Source organism: Hyaena hyaena, unplaced genomic scaffold (genome assembly GCF_003009895.1).
Source record: "Hyaena hyaena isolate Hyena2069 unplaced genomic scaffold, ASM300989v1 scaffold_50, whole genome shotgun sequence".
Classification (NCBI taxonomy): Eukaryota; Metazoa; Chordata; class Mammalia; order Carnivora; family Hyaenidae; genus Hyaena; species Hyaena hyaena.
The window spans coordinates 741,021-761,498 of record NW_024080682.1 but is presented as its reverse complement, the minus strand read 5'-3'; positions in this window follow the sequence as shown (position 1 = coordinate 761,498).

The window sequence follows — 20,478 nt, the reverse complement described above, 5'->3', positions numbered from 1 at the left end:
CACTTAACAAAGTACAACACCCATTCATGATGAAAACCTTCAACAAAGTAGGTTTAGAGAGTACAAACCTCAACATAATAAAGGCCATATATGAAAACCCCACAGCTAACATCATACTCCGTGGGAAAAAGTCGAAAGCCTTTCCCCTAAGGTCAGGAACAAGACAAAGATGTCCACTCTCACCACTTTTATTCCACATAGTACTAGAAGTCCCAGCCACAGCTATTAGACAAGAAAAAGGAATAAAAGGCATCTAAATGGGGGCATCTGGGTGGCTCAGTCAGTATACCCGACTCTTGATTTTGACTCAGATCATCATCTCAAGGTTCATGAGATCAAGCTCCACATCAGGCTCTACACTGTTAGCACCGAGCCTACTTGGGGTTCTCTCTCTGCCCCTCCCCCGCTCACATGCACGCACGTGCACACACACACTCTCTCCCAAAATAATTAAATAAACTTAAAACAAGAAAGAAAAAAAAGGCATCCAAATTGGAAGGAAGAAGTAAAACTTTCACTATTTGCTAATGACATGATTCAATATATAGAAAATACTCTCAAGCCACCACCAAAGAGCTACTAGAATTCAGCAAGGCCACAGGATACAAAATCAATGTACAGAAATCTGTTGCATTTCTATACATTAATAATGAAGCAGCATAAAGAGAATTAAGAAAACAATTCCAGGGCGTCTTGGTGGCTCAGTCGGTTAAGTGTCCAACTCTTAATTTTGATTCAGGTCCTGATCTCACCAGTCCTGAGACTGAGCCCTACATTGGGCTCTGCGCAGACAGTGCAGGATTATCTCTCTCTCCCCCTCCTTCTCTACTCCGCCCCCTTTCTCTCTCTCTCTCAAATCTCAAAATAAGTAAACTTAAAAATAAATAAATAAATTTATAATTGCATCGAAAAGAATAAAATACCTAGGAATGAACTTAACCGTGGAGATGAAAGATCTGTACTCTGAAAACTATAAAACAGTGATGAAGAAAACTGAAGACAACATAAACGGAAAGTTATCCCATGCTCATGAATTGGAAGAATATTATTAAAAAGTCCATACCACCCAAAGCAGTCTACAGATTTAATGCAATCCCTATCAAAATATCAAGGGCATTTTTCACAGAACTATGACAGACAATCCTAAAATCTGTATGGAACCACAAAAGACTCTGAATAGTGAACGCAATCTTGAAAAAGAAAAACAAAGCTGGAGGTATTACAAGTTACACTACAAAGCTATAGTAATCAAAACAGTATGATCCTGGCCCAAAATTAGATGCATAGATCAAAAGAACAGAAAAGAAAACTCAGAAATAAATGAATCTTCAACAAAGGAGGGAAAGAATATGCAATGGGAAGAAAATCATCTTTCCAATAAATAGTATTTGGAAAACTGGACACAACTACATGCAAAAGGAATGAAACTGGAATACACAAAAATAAACTCATAAAAGGGGCACCTGGGTGGCTCAGTCAGTTAAGCATCCAACTTCAGCTCAGGTCATGATCTCGCAGTTTGTGGGTTCAAGCCCCACATCGGGTTCTGTGCTGACAGCTCAGAGCCTGGAGCCTGCTTTGGATTCTGTGTCTCCCTCTCTCTCTACCCCTCCCGCGCTCATGCTCTGTCTCTGTCTCTCAAAAATAAACAAATGTTAAAAAAAAGGTTTTTTTTCCAAAGCTGGTTTTTGTATATATCATTTCTTAGTAACGCTCTCATTGCTTTGCTCCCATAAATCTCTCCCTCAGAACTGATATGTATTAACAACAGTCCAGGGATGGAAAAGGGAAATAAATGAAAATTGTCATTCTTATCGTCCCTCTCTCTATTTTTTCTGAATATCTCAACTCAGGCCAAAACACCTCACTTCTAGCACTAGTCTTCAGCCTCAACATGAACGTGTATAAGAAAAAAAGAATCTACACGGGCACCGGGGTGACTGTCAGCTAAGCTTCAGCGTCTTGGCTTCGGCTCAGCTCATGATCTCACGGTTTCATGACCACTCCCCACATGAAGCCTGCTTGGGATTCTCTCTCTCTCTGTCTGCCCCTTCCCCATTCACACTCTCTCTCTCAAAATAAGTAAACTAAGGGGGAAAAAAAAGAATCTACAAAGTTCTAAGGGTTCATGAGGCTTCCACAAAATCGCTTACGGAGTTTTCCCCAAACCCAGTGATCCAATGTGTGCACACCGGGGACAGTGTGTTCTGGTGAGGCTGAGGGCCAGTGGCCAGTCCACCTCACTTTCGTCAAGTGGGAAAGGAGCCACCATGAACTTGGATATACTCCCCAGCAGGCCCATCTAGGAAACAGTGGACATTAAAGTCGAAAATCTGTATTTGATTCTCTTTAACATATCCATTTTTTTTTTTTACTGTTTTATTTATTTCTAGGAGAGAGAGACAGTGTGAGCAGGGGAGGTCCAGAGAGAGAGGGAGACACAGACTCCGAAACAGGCTCCAGGCTCCAAGCTAGCTGTCAGCACAGAGCCTGACTCGGGGCTCGAACCCACGAACCGCAAGATCATGACCTGAGCCGAAGTCGGGCGCCCAACCGACTGAGCCCCCTAGGCTCCCCAAGAACACCTGAAATTTTTAAGTGTATACTGACCCCTCGGGGGGACTAGAATCAATCTGTCCCCCTCTGAGTACATTTCCTAGGTTTCTACCAGCTGACACAACACACTGAGAAGCCTAAATGAGAGTGCCGTTAGAGCATCATCTTCGGAAATCGGGATTAAATTGGCCATTTCTCAGAGAGAATCTGAGTCAAAGTGGAAAAGAATGCCGACCTCTTTGAGCATCACAGTCTAACAATGTGGGAGGTCAGCTTTATCAGCTTGTGAGCTCACTCTGCTTCTGTAAGTATTGTATTGGGTTCAAGTTACACCTAGCTAGCAGTTGCTAGAAATAACCTTTGCAAGGGGAGCTGCTGTGTTCTTCTGCAAGCGGGAATGTCCACTTTCCGACTAAGGAGAGAGAGGCGGGCTGGGTCTCACGCGGCACGCGTGGCGATGTCCTTCAATGCGTAAGTTCTAGGCCTGCGGGAACATTGGGGGGGGGGTGTCGAGGTCCTAGAAGAGGGTCTGGAGGGGAAAAGCGCTGTGTCCTCGCCTCCTAGGTGGCACTTCCTCTCTAGGCTAAGCCTGGAGAGGAGGAAACACAGCCAGCAGCTGAAGCACTCAGCCAGAGGCCTCTGCTGAGCAGAGCTTTCTCAGAACCACGTGATTTCCCAAACCTGGGAAGGCTGGACAGGAGGGGAATGGAGAGAATTACCACGGCTGTCTCACCCAGAATAGAATTAGCCGACATTGTAACCTGAGTTTATTAAATGTCAGCGGCAAAGACATGAAACCGTATTGCTTTGACTTTAAAACCTTGTTCTATGAAATGTCAGTGTTCGTCTCATTTAAGAAGTCATAGTTACACCACAATAATTATTGGCATGTGTCTTTCTGGAAGCTGCCGAAATGCCCAAAGATAGAAAGCACAAAGAGCACGTTTGTTAGAAGCAGACTCTTGGCGCTCCAGCCTCTCCACTTGATGGACATGCCATCTATCAGGCTGACAGCCCAACACCTCAGTTTTCTGTTTGTTAGGTAAAGACACCAAATCATACCTGTCCTCACAGAGTTGGTGTGAGAATTAGTTGAGATCATGTAACACCACTGGAAACAAGTAAGAGATCCATAAATTGCTATTATCATAGATGATGATATAGTCAGTCATTCTGGAATACTACACAGACAGAGCTATGCTGTAGATGGGTGCAAATTTGCCAAAGGAAGATGGCATAAATGATATGGACGGCACTTTTTTAGGCTATAAATATATAGTCACGTGGTTAGAAAAAAGTCTAGAAACGTTACGCCAAAGTACTGATAGTGATTACCTCTGGATAATGGATTTTTTAAAAATTTTTTTAAATGTTTACTTATTTTTGAGCGAGAGGGAGACAGAGCGTGAGCAGGGGAGGGGCGGCAAGAGGGGGAAACACAGAATCCAAAGCAGGCTCCAGGCTCTGAGCTGTCAGCACAGAGCCTGACGTGGGGCTTGAACCCAAAAACTGTGAGATCATGACCTGAGCCGAAGTCGAATGCTTAACCAACTAAGCCACCCAGGAGCCCTTGGATAATGGATTTTTAGGAGTTTTAGTATTATCTCTTCTACCACATGAGTATACAATAAGAAATCTGCAAATCAAGAGAGGGTCTCACCCAACCATGCTGGTAGCCTGATCTCAGACTTCCAGGCTCCACACTGCAAGATATAAATCTCTGTTTTTGTAAAGCCACCCAGTCCACAGCACTTGGTTATGACAGCCCCAAAGAGCCCAAGACACAGTGCCTTAAGAAGAAACCTGAATCTAAGGGGAGCCTTTGGTGGTATGTATCTAGCTAGTAACAGTGAGCAATTTTTTTTTTTTTTTTTGAGAATGGCTGACATACAAGATTACATTAGTTTCTGGTGTACGACTCGGTGATTTGACAAATCTATACATTATGCTGTGTTCACCGCGAGAGTAGTTACCATCTGTCCTGTTATGTCGCTATTACAGTATCATTAACCGTATTCCCTGTGCTGGGCCTTTTCTTCCGAATACTTATTCATTCCACAACTGGAGGCTGTGTCTCCTTCTCCCCTTATTAGCAGAATCTTTCGGTAATTGTCTTTCTCAGTCTGACTCATTTCACCATTAGAAGTCCAGCCATGTCACCTCTAATGCCAGGATCTCATTCTTTGCTATCGTAAATAATGCAGCATTAAACACAGGGGTACATTTATTTTTTTGAATTTGTGTTTTCGTTTTCCTTGGGTACATACCCAGTAGTGGAACGATGGAATCACAGAGTATGCCTGTATTTCAGTTTTTGAGGAAACTCCATATTGTGTTCCATGCTGGCTGTATCAGTTTCCATTCCAATGGTGCGGAAGCGTGACTACCTCTGCTCTTTACCCTATTTGCAGCAAAATTACTTAAATGGGCAAAGGGGCTCATGAGTGAAAATAACTGCAAAACTAAAATTATGAAATGTTGACTATTGTCATCAACAGTTCTTGTTGGATGGAAAGCCCCTTACACAATCCAAAATTTGAACAGCAATCAAGTATCATAAATTCTAAGATAAATCCTCCAATTTTACAGATTTCGGTTATCCCGCTCCCCTAATATTTTTCTTGCCCGTATTACCCACTGGTCTTCCCATTGCTCCCTTTGTACGTATTCTGGCTAAATACGGACCACAGTCAAGGCCAGCACTGTAGCAAGCTCACTCAGGGATACCAAGAGCCACTACAGGCAATAAAACTACTTCCTTTCATTGTGCTTCACTTGGTGACACTTCACAGTTACTGCGTTCTCTTTCTTCTACAAAGTGAAGGTCTGCGGCAACCCTGAATCCAGCAAGTCTACTGGCGCCATTGTTTCAACAGTGTTTGCTCATTTTGTGTCTCTGCATTGTGTTTTGGTAATTCCCAAAGTATTTCAAATGTTTGTTTTCATTACTATTATATCTGCTATGGGTATCAGTGATCTTTGGTGTGACTCTGTAATTGTGGATGTGCAAATCACACCCATATAAGATGGTGAACTAAGGGGTGCTTGGGTGGCTCAGTCAATTGAGTGTCCGACTTCGGCTCAGGTCATGATCTCATGGTTTGTGAGTTGGAGCCCTGCGTCAGGCTCTGTGCTGACACCTTAGAGCCTGGAGCCTCCTTCATATTCTGTGTCTCCCCCTCTCTCTGCCCCTCCCATGCTCATGCTCTGTCTCTCAATAATAAAAACGTTTAAAAAAAATTTTTAAATGGCAAACTTAATAAATAAATGTTGCACATGTTCTGACCACTCCACCAACTAACCATTCCCCCCTCCCTCCCTTTCCTCAGGTCTCCCTACTTCCTGAGACACAACAATATTGAAATCAGGCCAGCTAATAACCCTGCAATGGCCTCCATGTGTTCAAGTGAAAGGAAGGATCGCACGTCTCTTTATATCAAAAACTATGAATGATTAAGGTCAGTAATGAAGGCATGTCAAAAGCCAGGGTAGGCCAAAAAGCTAGACCTCTTTTGCCAAACAATAAACCAAGCTGTGAACGCAGAGGAGACGCTGGCGAAGGAATGGAAAGCGCTCCTCTGGGGACCACACGGATGGAGTAGGGCAGCGCGGGCCCCCTGCTGGTCCGGAGAAGGTCGCAGGGGTCGGGACAGAAGACACCACCGGCCACTTGTTCCCGGACGCCAGAGCCGGGCCCCAACGCTCTCCCTCTCCGTGAAGGCGGAGGGGGGAGGGGGCTGCAGAGGGGAAGCCTGAAGCGGGCGGAGGTCGGCTCGGGGGAAAGGAGGCGTCTCCACAGCACAGAGGTGCCGGCCAAGCGGCAAGTTCTCCGGAAGGTGCAGCGGGAACACCGACGACGGGCCGGCACCGCGTGGACACGGCAGCCTCCCGTGGGAGGGGCGGGCCGGGACCGTCACAGCCAGAGAGCAGACGTCCGGGCCTGGCCTCAACGCTGCAACGGCCGGGCTGCCTCCCCTGCAGGGGCCACCGCGGCCGGTGACCTGGGGCGGAGGCCGGTGCTCGGCGACCGTCCTGCAAGTCCGAGGGCCCCCGAGGCCCCTGCGAAGTCCGCCCTGCCCGCGCTCCGTACGCGCGCCTGTCCACACCGCGGCCTCCCGAAGCGTGCAGGTCGGCTGCCGAGTTCCACGGCTCAGCGAAAGGGACTCCTTTCCACACAGGCTGCGGGCGGCCAGCGCCCCGGGTCACAGGCAAGCGCGCGGCCGGAGGCGGGCGGGATCGAGGCCCGTTCACGCCTGCGGCCACCGCACCGTCCCGCGGCCCATGGTCCAGGCCGCCTGCCGACCGGCAGGTCTGGGGGGTCGGCGTGCGTTCCACGGGCGACGGCGGCCGCGCCTGGTGGCTCCTCGGATGCGTCTGGGCAAGGGCGACAGAACCCCGGCGAGGGCTCACCGTCCTGGGTGCCGCCAGGACGTCCGTGGTCACGCGGAGGGGCCGGAATGACCACACAGTCGGGAGTCGGGAGGAAGGGGACCCCGGCCCTCCTGGGCGGCCGGGAGGGCTCGGGGCCGCGGGGGCGGCGGTCACCGCGGCCGGACGCGGCGGAAACAGCACGAGACCCGGCCCGCAAGTGGAGCCTGACGAGGGGACGCAGGTGCCGGCACCTCAGGACGAAGCCCGGACAGACGGACGAGGAGGGGCAAGGAGGGCGGGTTCCTGAGATGGCGTCTCCTCCCGGCGGAGACGCTGTGAAGACGCCTGAGCGGCTCACCGAGGATCCGGAACGTTCCGTCGGCCTGGTCGCCGAAGCGGCGGCAGGCCTGAGAGGACACGCGGGTTCTGGAAGAAGTTCTCCTCCGGGGAAAGTGCTACCAACGGCCCCGCCCGCCGCAGGGAAACCGCTCGTGGCGGGAGGAGCCGATCCGCGTGGCGTGGCCGACGTCCCGCTGCTTCTTTTAAGACGCCGCACAGCCACCCGGCCTTCGGCGCCCCTCCTACCCCACCCGGTCGGCAGCCTTCACCCCCGGCAGGACCCCCGCCAGCCGCTGGGCCGCGTGTTTCAGCAGCCGAGTCTCTGGGCGCGCACCTCCCAGGCCCCGGAAACCCGCGCGGCCCTTCCGCTCGCCTGACCCCGGGGGCCACTGGATCGCCAGGGTCCGGCCCTGGCCCACGGGATCCCTGAGGTGTGCCCGTACCGGGAATAGGTCAGTTAAATAAGCAAAGCCCTGTGTGTCCTGGGTCCTGTGAAGGAGCCACAGGCTGGTGCCCTAGTGCTGCGGTGCTGAAAGGCGAGGCAGACAGAAACCTCAGCTGTCCGTGTGCAGCTGGCCTTGGCACAGGGCTGCCACCCCCGCTCGGGTTCAGCTGTCGCCCCATGGACAGCAGCAGCACCCACCTGCGCCCTTCTCTGCCTGGGGCCTCCTGCTGCTGCTCAGGGCCCCTTCCTCCCTGCAGGTCTCTCAGTTTCTACTGCTTCTAACTGCCAACTGCTCATGTACATTCAGACCCCAGGAGGGCCAGACCGACGGAGCCAAGCACCGTGCAACATAAGTGACCCTTTCGAGCAGAACTTTGGGCAGGTGGCAGATCAACTTATAAACTGGCTCTCCTTGGGTCAGGTGCCCATCCTGACCCAGCCAGCGAAGTCACGCTGCACAGAACACGGCAACTCATGCAGGAGGAAACCCCTAGAAGAGTTCTATGGGCATGAAGAGCCTTCCGAAGTCTCCCCAGAAAACAGGTGTAGAATTAACCAGGGAACACCTTCCCTGGTCCGCTCAGTAGAGCTGGAAATAAAACTATCCAACAGACACAATGCACTGACGTGGTGACCTTTACCTAAGATTAGCTGGCAAGTTACCCATGAACTTCTACGTCTCGACAAACACGGAGATAAAGCTATGCTCCAAATCAGAACGACGCGTTTCAGTTTAGAACTGATGTACTGCTAAGCTAACTTGCATCCGGTAATCTACTGTTCAACCAGGGCACAAAGCTCATTCCCCAAATTATGCGGTTTAAATGCTTTCGCCCTTTAGAATATAACATACTGAATGACAAATTTTCTGGAACCATTGACGGTTGACTAATTTTATGCTTGCATTAATCTTCACATTTTTAATCCTCATGGAAAGAAATTAACAGCCAAATTTTCTTCTGCATAATAAATTCGAGCTGGCTTCTTTCCTGTAATTTATCTGGGCACATCCCCGTGGTTTTTTTTAAAACACCTAACCCATTCTATAAGTTTCCTGTTTGACCCTGACCTTGGTCATGCTGACATCCGACTAACAAAGGAGACTTAAGAACCAAGCCTGGCTTTGCCTAGCTCAGGGAAGACCTGTGTGCCTCACACTGAGATCAGACTGCTTTCTTCCTCCAGCCAAGAGCTGCCGCCAAGGGTTTTCTTTGGTTCCTCTCCAACTGGCTGTCCCTCTTTCCTCTTAACTACTGCAGTTGATTTCCTTTTCTTCCGGGCTACCTCCTTCAAGGTCGAGCAGTAAGAGCCCTCCCAACTTTACTGGTTCTGGAACGGGAACCCTTTGAGTTCGGAGAAGCATTTGATACTTCTCTTCTGTTTGTGTTTTGGTTCAGTTGCTTTAATTTCAAAAGATTTCTCTGGTTGATCTTTCTTCCATCTAAATCAAAGGAAAGCTGGCCTTTCCTTGGAAATGAAATCTTTAACCAAAACCACATATTAATAAGGTCAAGTAACAAGAAACGAACTACTATTAATGAAAGAATTCAGGGAAAAGTAAGCATCACAGAATAATGTGAAAACAAGATTAAGAGGAAGCTTTGTATTCAGTGTCCTATCCCACACTGAGTGTCACACTGAGGACATTTAATCCAATCCCAGAAAAGAGGGCAGGTGAGGGAAAAGGAGAAGGTGACAAGCCAAGCCTTTCCCCTGTGTTAGATCACGGCAGGTCTGGGAGGCACAGGCAGGTAGGGAAGCTTATCCAAGGCTGTACAGATTTCAGGATGCGGAGCAGGAATTCAAACAGGGCACTGATTTGAGACTGAGGTCCTTCCCTTGGTGATAGGCATTCTCCTGAAATGGGATACCAGCCCAAATTTCTCTTCTTGTAAGGATTTAAGACACCAGTATCTCTTGCTAAAATCTGAGACTCTGATCCAATTGTATCTCATCCTCAGGCAAATAAACACCACATTTAATGGCGAAATTTGGGCTGCTTACCCCCTAAATCAAGGATAAGGACGTCAGCTCTCACCACTTCTATTCAACGTCATAGTGTAACAAGGCAAGAAAATTACAATAAAAGCACCCAAAATAAAATCTGACCAGGAAAAATTATCTATGATTATCTGTGTAGAAAAAGCCAAGGGACTCTGAAAGATGTACTGAAACTAGTAAGTTTAGCAAAATTTTAGGATAAGAGATCAAGGAAGGGGGTGTGGCTCACATGGTAGAGCGCGTTCTTAGGATAAAAGATCAATAATAAAAATCATTGTATTTATTTTTTTAATTTTTTTAAATTTATTTTTGAGAGAGAGATAGAAACAGCGTGAGCAGGGGAGGGTCAGAGAGAGAGGGAGACACAGAATCGGAATTCAGGCTCCAGGCTCTGGGCTCGCTGTCAGCACAGAGCCCGATGCAGGGCTCAAACCCACAAACTGCAAGATCATGACCTGAGCTGAAGTCGGACGCTTAACCAACTGAGCCACCCAGGTGCCCCATTATTGTATTTCTATATATTAGCAGCAAGAAATCAAAAATTGAAGATGCTTTAATCCCATTTATAATAGCATCAAAATATGAACGACTTAGAATAAATGTGAGAAACAATATTTATAGCCTATACACTGAAAACTACTAAATATTGCTGGAGAAATGAACGCAGACAGAAATAAGTGATGTCCCTTGCTGGAATGGAAAAACTTGGATTTTTCTTTTGTGAGTAGGGAAAAATCCAGTTCTTCTCTACTGCGTTTCTCGGAACACTTCACTTCTGACATTTCTAATCACCGGATGTGTTAGGTCTCTCCCCGACACCAACAAGCAATTCTTGGGGGGGTGTCCAAGAATTCAACTCAATTCTGACACTGTCTACCTGCAGAGAGCATCAGATCCCACAGGCTAGGGGCTCGGTCCCACCCTCACTGCAGATGCCAACTCCAAGTTCACATTGTGACCTGTGCCTTGGGCTAACTGGCTATAGATCAGAGTATTCCCATGGCCACCTCTTTGGGTCCAATTAATTTGCTAAAGCAGCTCACAGAACTCAGGGAAACACATTTATCAGTTTCTTAAGGGATATTTAAAGGATACAGATGAGGGGCGCCTGGGGGGCTCAGTCGGTTAAGCGTCCGACTTTGGCTCGGGTCATGATCTCATGGTTCGGGGGTTCGAGCCCCGTGTCAGGCTCTGTGCTGACAGCTTAGAGCCTGGAGCCTGCTTCGGATTCTGTGTCTCTGTGCCTCCCTCCCACTCTCTGCCCCTCCCCTGCTCATGCTCTCTCTCTGTCTCTCAAAATTAAACATTAAAAAAATTTTTAATTAAAATAAAGGATACAGATGAACATTCAATAGAGAAGGTGCATAGGGCGAGTAGGAGGGTAGGGGTGCCACTCTCCCAGCACCTCCATATGCTCGCCAACACAGAAGGCCTCTGCCCCGGTACTACTGGATTTTACGGAGGCTTCCCTGCACAGACATGATCAATTATGAACTCCATTTCCAGTGCCTCTCCCCCTCAGGAGAAGAGGGGTGGGGAGAGCTGAAAGCTTCAAGCTTTTTGTTTGTTTGTTTATTTCGGGGGGGGGGCAGAGAGAGGGTATCCCCAACAGGCTCTGCACTGTCTGCACGGAGCCCCACTCGGGGCTCACAAACTGTGAGATTGTGACCTGAGCCGGAATCCATAGTTGGACGCTTAACCAACTGTGCCACCCTGGTGCCCCTGACAATTCCAAGCTTCTAACCATGGACTGGTCCTTCTAGTGGGGCGCTCACACCCAGGGGCCCACCCATAGTCATCTCATTAGAACAAAAGGTGCTCTTATTGCTTAGAAGTTTATAAGGGTTTTAGGAGCCCTGTGTCATGGATGGGGTCAAAGACAAATAGAACAAGAGATGGTCTTTTAATTAATTTATTAGAGGGGTGCCTGGGTGGCTCAGTAGGTTAAGAGTTCGACTCTTGGTTTCAGCTCAGGTCATGATCTCACCATCCGTGGGTTCGAGCCCCGCACTGGGCTCTGAGCTGTCAGCAGAGCCTGCTTGGGATTCTGTGTCTCCCTCTTTCTCTGTCCCCTCCCCTACTCATGCTCTGTCTCTCAAAAACAAATAAATGTTTAAAAGTCTTAATAAACATAAATATAATTTTAAAAATTAAAAAATTAATTTATTAGAGTTTATTTTGAGAGAGAGCATGAGTGGGGGAGGGGCAGAGAGAGAGGGCACTAACAGCGTGGAGCCTGACACAGGGTCCAAACTCATGAAACTGTGAGATCATGACCTGAGCCAAAACCAAGAGTCGGACTCTTAACCTACTGAGCCACCCAGGCACCCCGAACAAGAAATACCCCTAATGTTCTTATCATTTAGTAACTTACAAGGGTTTTAGGAGTTCTGTGCCAGGAACGAGTGTTTCTACCTCACACTTGCTCATGGGTCAGAAGACTCAATACTGCTAAAATATAAATTCCTCGCCAAATTGATTTATAGATTCAAAACAATGCCGGTCCAAATCCCAGCAGGACTTTTGTAGAAAGTGACACATGGATTCTAAAATTCATATAAAAATGCAAAGAACTTAGATCAGTCATAACAACTTTGAAAAAGAAGCACAAGGTCAGAAGGACACAATGACCAGATTTCAAGATTTGCTGTAAAGTTACAGTAATCCAGAAGGTTTTGTTGATGTAAAGACAGAATAACACATCTGTGGAACAAAACAGTGTCCAGAAATAGCCTCACACGTATATAGGCAACTGAATTTTGATAAAGATACAAAGGCAATTCAGTGGAGAAAGGGGAGTCTTTTTTTTTAATGTTTTATTTATTTCTTTTTTTTAATATTTTTATTTATTTCTAGGAGAGAGAGAGAGAGACAGCGTGAGCAGGGGAAGGTCAGAGAGAGAGGGAGATACAGACTCTGAAATAGGCTCCAGGCTCTGAGCTGGCAGTCAGCACAGAGCCAGACGCAGGGCTCGAACCCACGAACCACGAGAGATCATGACCTAAGCGAAAGTCGGACACTTAACCGACTAAGCCCCCAGGTGCCCCATGTTTTATTTATTTCTGAGAGATAGAGAGAGACAGCGTGAGCAGAGGAGGGTCAGAGAGAGAGGGAGACACAGAATCTGAAACAGGTTCCAGGCTCTGAGCTAGCTGTCAGCACAGAGCCCGACGTAGGGCTCGAACCCACGAGCCATGAGATCATGACCTGAGCCGAAGTTGGACACCCAACCAACTGAGCCACCCAGGCGCCCCAAAGGGGAGTCTTTTCAACAGTGTTGGACCAAACAGAGACTCACGTGCAAGGAAAAAACAAAAAAAGAACTTTGCTCCATATATGTTATCACATACAAATATTAACTCAAAACAAAGCTCAACAGTTTAAGATTCTAGAATTTTTATAAGACACCATCTGTAATATCCACTACAAAAGTTACTCGATGTAAAAACAAAAACAAAAAAAACGACCTATAATCAAGAAAAGAAAATCATTCAGTAAGAGCAGACCTCTGAGGGATCCAGATGTTACAATTAGCAAAGATTTAAAAATAACAGTAAGTATGTTAAACAACCTAGAGAAAACATGTGTATGTTGGGGGGAGAGAGAGGGTAATCTCTGGAGAAAAAGGAAACTATAAAAGAGACCCAAATGGAAACCTTACAACTGAAAAATGTTATCCAATTTGTTTTTAAATCACTAAATTAGGAAAAATAGGGAAAAGAATAAATGGAGGCTCAATGACTGGTAGAAAGCTGTTGAAGTGTCTAATATGTGTGAAATTAGAGTCTCAGAATAAAAGGTCAGAGTATGGAACAGAAAAAGTACTGGAAGAAATATTGACTGGGAAGTTTTCCAAGTTGGAGCAAAAATAGTAACTCACAAACCTAAGAAACTCATAAACCTTACATAGCACAGAAACAAAGAAAACCATATACAAATACACCATCGCCTCTGAACACCAAAGAGAGAGAGAGAGAGAGAGAACACACACAGAGGAGGGACAGAGAGAGAGGGAGACAGAGAATCCCAAGCTGGTTCCGCACTGATTCAGGGTTCGAACTCAGGAACCATGAGATCATGACCTGAGCCAAAAGCAAGAGCCAGGCACTTAATTGAGCCACCCAGGAGCTCCGGCATATTTTATTTCTTAAAGAGAGTCATCTTTCAGGGACAATATTGACAGGGTCATGAATGAAGTGGTATTGATGCCCAGAATTTGCTTCACAATGATCCATGGATGGGTGGGAGAAGTGGGTACGGTATAGACGACACAGGATTGTCCATGACTCCACATATACTGAATAGGTAACAGGTCTAGGGCTCGTTGTTCTAATCACTCTAGTTTTAGACATATGCCTGACAGTTCCCCAAAAACACAAGTTGCAGAAACATCTTATAGAGTCTGCCATAGTGTTCTGGACGCTTCGTTTTTAAACATCTTGCTGTTTGTTAAGGGATACTTCCTATGTCATTAACTAACATCAAGGTGTAATTATACTTAGTCATCATTAATGATGTAGATGTGAATCTGTATTTTATAAATGTTTTAAGTTTATGTATTTATTTTGAGAGAGAAAGAGAGTGAGCACACGCATGAGTGGGAGAGGGGCGGGAGGGCCATGCTGTCAGCGCAGAGCCCGACACGGGGCTCAAACCCACGAAGCCATGAAATCATGACCTGAGCTGAAACCAGGAGTCCAATGCTCAACCAGATGTCCCAATACCTTAAATGCTCTTACTGTCAATTTTGACTTCTTTGGGGGCGCCTGGGTGGCTCAGTCGGTTAGGCGTCTGACTTCGGCTCAGGTCATGATCTTGCAGTTCGTGAGTTTGAGCCCCACGTTGGGCTCTGCACTGACAGCGCAGAGCGTGGAGCCTGCTTCGAATTCTGTGTCTCCCTCCCTCTCTACCCTTGCCCATTCACACTCTGTATCTCTCTCTCTCAAAAAATAAACATTAAAAAAATATTAAAAAAATTTTTGACTTCTTCGTAAAAAGTTTTGTGGTCATTTTCTTACAAGATACGATCCGGATATTGGGTTTAACTTTAACATCGCTGGCAGGGAGCTCACACAAGGAAAGGCTGTCAGCTCAGGCATTTTTCTGAGTGTACACTTCTATTGCATTTTTATGCTCATCACTAACTGACGGTTTTTGTTCTTGTTTTTTTTTTAATGTTTTATTTATTTCTGAGAGAGACAGCATGATCAGGGGAGGGTCAGAGAGAGGGAGACACAGAATCTTAAACAGGCTTCAGGCTGTGAGCTGTCTGCACAGAGCCCGACGCAGGGCTTGAACCCACACACCATGATATCATGACCTGAGCCAAAGTTGGACGCTTAACCAACTGAGCCCCCCAGGCACCCCACTGACGGTTTATTTGAAGAACATCTCTTCAGATCCAGGACCACGTTGTGAGATTTAGTTTAGCAGAATTGAGCTAACATATTCGGCAATTCCTCAAAACCACACACGTGAAAAGCAATACGTTTACAACATTCTGAACGTCCAACAGTGAGGGCAAGACTGCCAACCCCTCCCTGCTGTGGAAGTCCCACCGGGTTACCTCTCGAGCCTGTCACAACATGCCACCATCTGTCACACGGGCCATGAGGGTACCCTGCTCAATCCACATGTTACAGACCAGCAAAGCTCGATTATTTTCATTTCTAAAATAAAAATGTTGAAAAAAAATACAGGTTCTGTTTTGGGGGGCTTTTTGTTTTTTTCCCTGCATGCCAGTGAAAGAAACTCCCTTGATCCCAACGCATTGGCTAAACCCCAACGCTGAGATGTCTTCATACCAGAGGAGCCGACAGCGAACACATTCCTCAAACAGTAATTATGACTTTGGGTGGCTTGTGAACTCCGTGACCAGATTCCACATCAGAAGCAGGTTTGAAGAGCTTATGCAATCCAAGCCTTGCTGGCACAAGCCGTCACCTGTTTTATTGCACCGAATCAGGCTCCTGGCTGTCCCCCAGCGCCACCCCCCCCACCCCCCGCCCGGTGCTGTCGCACACGTTCTCAGGAACAGGTGCTCTGCCCCAGCCACCTCCCTGGCATCGCCCCTACCAGGAACGCTCAGGAAACTTGGTCCCCTGGGCACAGCAGGCCTCTGCCGACAAAAGCCCCTACTAGGTGCGCTCCGGCTTCCGGGCTTGGGGAGAAAGACCAAGTTCATTCGTGGTCCAGCAGAAACGAGACTCAAACTGTGAATGAGACTTTATTTGAGGCTAATCGATGGATTTGTTTTCTAAGGCCTTAACCAAGTGCCACGGACTTTATGCTCTCACGGTTCTGGAGGCCAGAAGCCCAAAGACCTGGCCTCTCTCTGAAGTCCTAGGAGAGAAGACCCTCCCTGGCCTCCCCCAGCCTCTGGGAGCCCCAGCCGTTCCTCTGTCTGCACACGGCCGTGCACCCTGTGTCTGCATGTCTCTTATGAGGACACCGGCTGTACTGGGGGGCCACCTGTCATTTTCAACTAATCATATCTGCAAGAGCCCTGTTTCCCAATAAGATCACATCCCCAGGGCTGAGACTGCAGTCCGTCTCTCTGAGGGGTGCGATCAACCCCTAACAGCTGAGCATGATTTACAACCACTGCCGGGGGGCCTAAAGCTGTCCTCAGAGGTCCCTGCTGAGCCAACTCTCTCTCTCACGCGTGGCCTGTCTCCACGGACCTAAGACCGAAGTGGCCTACTCCCTTTCCCTCTTCCAGGGGCCTTGCTGACCTCAGAGTTCGAGGCAGCCTTGGCTAGGAGGGCCTCTCGCTCCTCTGCCGAGGACACGTCTTGCAAGGTCATGCTCAGAAAGCCACTCTCTCAGCCACAAGACGACACGATGAGACGACCATGGCATGCTTCCTCACCCCTGCACTGTTTGATCTGAGTAACACCCTCTGGGAGACCCAACAGATCAGCCTGATTTGGCTACGCCAAGATTAAGGTTAGTCTCGTTCTTTTTCAGCCTTCCTTCATCAAATACTGAAAAGCAACACGACAAAACGCCTTCCTGTCCACTTTCACTCAGGGTCGCCGTTTCACATGTAAAAGGATTAAATGGGGGGCATCTGGGTGGCTCCGCCACTCAAGCGGCTGACCTTTGGATTTCGGCTCAGGTCACGAGCTCACAGTTTGTGAGTTCAAGACCCAAGACGGGCTCTGGACTGACAGCTCGGAGCCTCTTTGGGATTCTCTCTCTCTGCCTCTCTGCCCCCAGCGTACTCTCTCTTTAAAAACAAATAAATAAATAAACTTGGGGCGCCTGGGTGGCTTAGTCGGTTAAGCGTCCGACTTTCCCTTAGGTCATGATCTCGCGGTTCGTGGGTTCGGGCCCCACGTCGGGCTCTGTGCTGACTGACAGCTCGGAGCCTGGAGCCTGTTTCAGAGTCTGTGACTCCCTCTCTCTCTGACCCTCCCTGCTCACGCTGTTTCTCTCTCTCTCTCTCTCTCTCCTAGAAATAAATAAAACATTAAAAAAAAATTTTTAAATAAATAAATAAACTTGAAAAAGGTAAATTAATTTCACAAATGTGAAATTTTTTTTTGAGAGAGAATTTTTTTAATATTTATTTTTGGGAGAGAGAGCACATGGGGGAGGGGAAGAGAAGGGGGGGCACAGAGGATCTGAAGCAGGCTCTGCACTGACAGCAGCAAGCCCCATGTGAGGCTCAAACTCACAAACCATGAGATTACGACCTGATCTGAAGTCAGAGGTTCAAGCAACTGAGCCTATAGGTGCCACAAAAGAGAATCTTAAGCAGGTTCTACATCCAGCTCGGAGCCTGCTGTGGGACTTGAGCTCATGACCCTGATCATGACCTGTGCGAAATCAAGAGTTGGGACGCTTGGCCGACTGAGCCACCCAGGTGCCCCCATAAATGTCCTTTTAGTAAAAACAAGCATGGCAGTCTCACTCTTTCTTAGTCGAATCTAATGGTAGATAAAAATAAGTTTTGTATATTACCTCAGGGAATTTTTTTTAAATGTTGAAGATACAGGGGCGCCTGGGTGGCTCAGTCGATTAAACGTCTGACTTCAGCTCAGGTCACGTTTTCACTGTGAGTTCGAGCCCCACGTCGGGCTCTGTGCTGACAGCTCAGAGCCTGGAGCCTCCTTTGGATTCTGTGTCTCCCTCTCTTTCTGCCCTTCCCACACCCATGCTCGCACGCTCTCGCTCTTGCTCTCTCTCTCTCTCAAAAATAAACATTTTTTAAAAATTAAAAAAATAAAATGTTGAAACTACAAATAAGAAGTCATCGGACTTGGAGATGTTCACAGAATACTAATAATAATCCCTCAGTAGCAAACACTTCACACTTCAAATAACCGCCATTAATTGTCATGCTCAGCAGCACGGGTGGCTTAGGCCAGTGGAGGCTTAACTGGCAAACCTACAGGCTTAGCATGAGCTCCTCATTCAAGGGATAGTGGTAAGCAGCTCAACCAATCATGTCCTCTCTCTGGACTTTAAAAATGTTATATTTATTTTAGGAGAAGAGAGAGAGAATCCCAAGCAGGTTCCTCACCATCAGCGCACAGCCTGATGCAGGGCTCGAACTCATGAACCATGAGATCATGACCTGAGGTGAAATCAAGAGTTGGACGCTCAACCAACTGAGCCACCCAGGGCCCCCTCTCCCTGTAACTTAAATGGAAGAGATAGAATTCTTAGTTTCCAGGGAAATGAAATTGGGGGGAAGGACACACAGAGGGAAGGCAGTGTGCAGAGACAACAAGATAGAGGTCCTGAAAAAGCAGAGGAGATATTGATTGGTGGCACAAGTTCCAGACAGTTAACAAGGGATCTCAATCAGTAGAACTACTTTGAATTCAGAAGCACGCCCACATCCCCCCACCACGGTCCCGGAAGGGCTGGCCGAAGTCAGTTCCTTCCCTGTGAATTCATACCATCAATCCCAAATATTTTAGGGAGACTGGATCATTTTTTAGAACAAATCCATTCTCTCCATTCTGGAATAATGGAATCTTCAAAATGCCGGGGCCTGACCTTAAAGGCTTTAAGGCCGTTGGAAGATTTCTTTAACGACTTTGTCCTTTACAACAGCACTGCTCAGGCTGGATCCGTGATATTTCAAGGCTAAGGCGACACTTTCAAATGTTGCGAGGCAATTCACAGTAAGAAATACATTTTCTGCTGATGCAGAAGGGCCCATGTACCCCAATGTTCATAGCAACACTTTCGACAATAGCCAAATCATGGAAAAAGGCTAAGTGTCCATCAAGTGACAAATGGATCAAGAAGATGTGGTTTATCTATACAACGGAATACAAGGCAATGAGAAAGAATGAAATCTGGCCGGGGCACCTGGGTGGCTTAGTCAGTTAAGCGTCCGACTTTCGCTTAGGTCATGATCTCGCTGTTCGTGGGTTTGAGCCCCGCGTCTGGCTCTCTGCTGACTGCCAGCTCGGAGCCTGGAGCCTGTTTCAGTCTGTGACTCCCTCTCTCTCTGACCCTCCCCTGCTCACGCTGTCTCTCTCTCCTAGAAATAAATAAAGACATTAAAAAAAATTTTTAAAAAAAAAAAGAATGAAATCTGGCCATTTGTAGCAATGTGGACGGAACTGGAGGATATTATGCTAAGTGAAATAAGTCAGGCAGAGAAAGATACCATATGTTTTACCTCATATGTGCATCAGGAGACACTTAACAGAGGACCTTGGGGGAGGGGAAAAATAGTTAAAGAGAGGGAGGGAGGCAAACCAGGAGAGACTTAAATACTGAGAACAGACTGAGGGTTGATGAGGGTGGGGGGGAGGGGAAGAAGGGTGGGGGGCATGGAGGAGGGCACTTGCTGGGATGAGCACTGGGTGTTGTATGGAAACCAATTTGGCAATAAACTATATTTTAAAAAGTAAAAATTAAAAAATTAAAAAATGTAAATGACACACTAAAAAAAAATACATTTTACAACAGACCCCAGTATGCAAAACGTATATAACCCCTCTACAAGTATATATACACACAACCCTAGTCCCATGAAACAATACGAAACAATATTTAGCGATACCAGCAACCTATTTTCTATTCAGCTCCTCTATTTAAGAAAAGAAAAGGTAACACCCATGTGTCTGATTTCACAACCACGGAGTTCAAAATACTGGTTTGGGGCCTCCAAATTCTCAGGATAAAAGTGATACATCTTCCTGGAGACTTCAAGACCTGAAGTTTTTAAAAATGTCAAGTAAATATAGAGGAGAATGCAAACGCCATTCAGACAAGACACTGACCATTCAGACAAGACACTTGACGTGCCCGGATATTTCACACTTCCAGCTTGTTGTCTAGGACTTCAGTCTGAGGAGCCCCTAGGATGTGAACACACACTCTCCTCCGTGCGGACAGCTCGGAGCCTGGAGCCTGCTTCAGATTCTGTGTCTCCCTCTCTCTCTGCCTCTCCCCAGCTCGTGCTTGGTCTCTCTGTCTCTCAAACATAAATAAACGTTAAAAATAAAAGATAAATTAAAAAGTAGTTCAGCGGGGCGGTGGAAGGATTCTGCCCAAATGTCAGTGTTCTAACTCAACAAGGCATATTTATGGGACGCTCACCTCTAAATCTTCATACCTAGAAATCCAGTCCGGCCAGCAGCTTTGGGGGGATGGGGGTTCTCTGTGTTTCCTGGGAAAGGCAAGGGGCTGTGATCAGCAGGCGATTGTCCCAACACTGTCAAACAGCCTGAGGACTGAGGGGGATATTCGTAGGAGTAGCCAGAATATCTGCTTCTTTAGCAACCACCAAGGGC